Source organism: Myotis daubentonii, chromosome 1, assembly GCF_963259705.1.
Source record: "Myotis daubentonii chromosome 1, mMyoDau2.1, whole genome shotgun sequence".
In the NCBI taxonomy this organism is placed as follows: Eukaryota; Metazoa; Chordata; class Mammalia; order Chiroptera; family Vespertilionidae; genus Myotis; species Myotis daubentonii.
Genome location: NC_081840.1, coordinates 42,336,090 through 42,338,697, shown reverse-complemented (window position 1 = coordinate 42,338,697; position 2,608 = coordinate 42,336,090). Strand labels below are relative to the sequence as shown.

Below are 2,608 nucleotides of genomic sequence, written 5' to 3'. Positions count from 1 at the left end.
GTCCTCTGTGAAGTGGTCTGTTCAAATAATTTGCTCATTTTTTCATTGGAGTTTTTGTTCCTATTGAATTGTAGAGCACATTATCTTTTCATATGATAATATGAACATACTGTGCTTACTTGTATGCATGTTAATTTGTGTTCTGTTCTTTTTTCTTTTCTGCAAACAGCTTTATTGTTTCATTTGGTCCAATGCATGAGAGAGGGCTCCAGGGTGATTAAAAGAATGACTAACAGTTTCAGGAAGAGGCTCAGCTAAAAGCCAGAAACACCAGGGGAATGCAGAGGGGTTTCTGAAAGGCCTCTGGGTTCCAGAGGCTCCTAGTCGGACTCGAGGGTGAGCCTTTTAAAGAGACACTCGCCCAGCCCAGCCTGGGGGCAGGCCAGCCTGCGGGTGTTGGTCAGGTGGTTGCCCATCTTCTTGATGAGTCTCACCTCCTCATTCAGGAAGTGGTTCTCCAGGAAGTCACAGAGCTGAGGGTCTGCGTGGGGAGAACCCAGGGCCCGCAGCTCCAAAAAGGCCTGATTCAGGTTCCTCTCCAAGGCCAGGGTGGCTTCCATGGCGTCCTGAGTTTTGCCCCACTCGCCTTGGGAAGGCTTCAGCTCGTCCTGGAAGAGAATGCGGCCGCCGCACTTGTTTTTCAACTTAAACAGACGCTCAGCATCCTTGTGCTTCTTCTCTGCCAACTCGTGGAAGAAGTGGCCCACACCCTAGAGCCACATCATCAAGGTCGAAATAGTAGCCCAGAGAGAGATAGGTGTAAGAGGCCCGCAGATGCATGTTAGCCAGGCAGTTGACCGCAGCCTCCACCTCAGTGGAATAATTCTGACAAATTTGGGAGCTTGTAGTTGTTCAACAATAAGGAGTTACGGTAGAAAAAAACAAAAAACGATGTGTTGGCTGGTCCCGGAGGTGTTTCTGAAGGTGGTGACTGGGTGAAACGCAGGAGAGTGGTCGGAGGCTGTAAGAAGGGGCGTCCCTGGGTCTGTTCCATCCAAACACTATTGAAGCAAGAGACAGATCCGGGACCGCCGAGGGCACTGACTGCTTTCTGTTCTTTTCAATAAATATCTATATATATAAAAGGCTAACATGCCAAGTGTCCCTCTGCCCACCTGACTGGTCACTATGATGTGCACTGGCCACCAGGGGGCAGACGCTCAACACCGGAGCTGCTGTAACACGCACTGGCCATTTATGGAGAAACGGCAGCATGGACCTGGTGCCGACAAAGCAGCACTCGGCTTCCCCCAAGTGGGACCCAGGCCCCGCCACCACCCTGGAGCAACCGCCCACCAAATCACAGCCAACGCTGCCGAGACTCCTTGGCACAAAATGTAGCCCACAGCCCAGCCCAGCCCGGAAATGGTGGCTGTGGGCGCCAGGTAATGACATCACATAATAACACCCAGCTTCCACTCCCTAGTGACTAGCCTCCTTGCAGTTCCCTCAGCCCAGGAACACGACTCGCTTTATAGCCAGGTGGAAACATTTACACTGTAACCAAATGTCTGTGAAGTGTTTTCCCGTGCCTCATCTCATTTGATCCTCACAGAAGTCCTGGAGTAGGTAGACAGGAGACTCGGTGGAATCCTATTTTCTTTTCATTAGCTGGAAAATGGAGATTTAGAAAGCCTAGAACTTGACCCAACTGAAAAGAAGTAAGAAATGGTGGACCTTGAAAATGAGTTCAGGTTTTCTCACTGCGCAGAATATAGTCAAACACTGCTGCACTTAAATACTTTACCCTTTGTTCTCCCTGCATGATCTACAATAATAATCTGCTTCGTGTTGATATTTACTGCTGTGTTCCTGACAATTACCTGAAAGAGAAGTTGGGGTGCTTCACTGGGCTGGAAAAAGTTTAGTTAAATCAGAAAGCAAGTCTAATTAAACAAGTTTATTCTATATACTACAGGCCTGGTGCACAAAATTCATGCATGGTGGGGCAGAGGGTCCCTCAGCCTGGCCTGTGCCCTCTAGCAATCCGGGACCCCTCAGGGGATATCTGACTGCCGGTTTATGGGCCGAAAGCAACAGTCGGACATCCCTCTTGCAATCTGGGATGCTGCATGCACCAGTGACCATACTTTTCATACAGGTGAAAGGCATCTTGCTGTTGTATGAGCAGCTCCATTTTTTTGCCCTGATTATGAAAAGTAGTAGATAACATGATCCTTCTGAGACAGTAGTACCATTTTCCTCATCTTATGGGTGGAAAAACTGAAGCAAAGAGAAGTTAAGTAATTGGCTTTGTCACACAATTATAAGTGTCAGAGTCAGGGCTGACCACACCACAATATGTGCAAGCCAGAGTCCATGCATGTCATTGCTGCATCATTCTGTTTTTCCAGTGTTAGAATAGCCTTGCCAGGTTTTAATTTTTAAATCTAAGAGACTGTTTCCAATATATAGGGTAGGGTGCCTAGGCCTGGCCAGTGATCAGGGCTGATCTGTTGGGCAACCAGCAGGACAATCAGGGGGCCCCCACTGGCAACTGCCTTGGCTGGTGGCCTCGTGCCACTTGCAAGCCAGCCCCTCCCCCCACCGCCGCTGCCGGTCACTTCCCTCTGCCTGCTGGCACCCACCTTGGCTGGCCTGGTGCCAC

At 49.5% G+C, this 2,608-nt stretch overlaps 1 pseudogene; it reads right to left on the bottom strand.

Moving 5' to 3' along the window:
- Positions 1–260: 260 nt before the first annotated feature.
- LOC132227763 (ferritin light chain-like) lies at positions 261–846 on the bottom strand (annotated as a pseudogene).
- Positions 847–2,608: the final 1,762 nt, after the last annotated feature.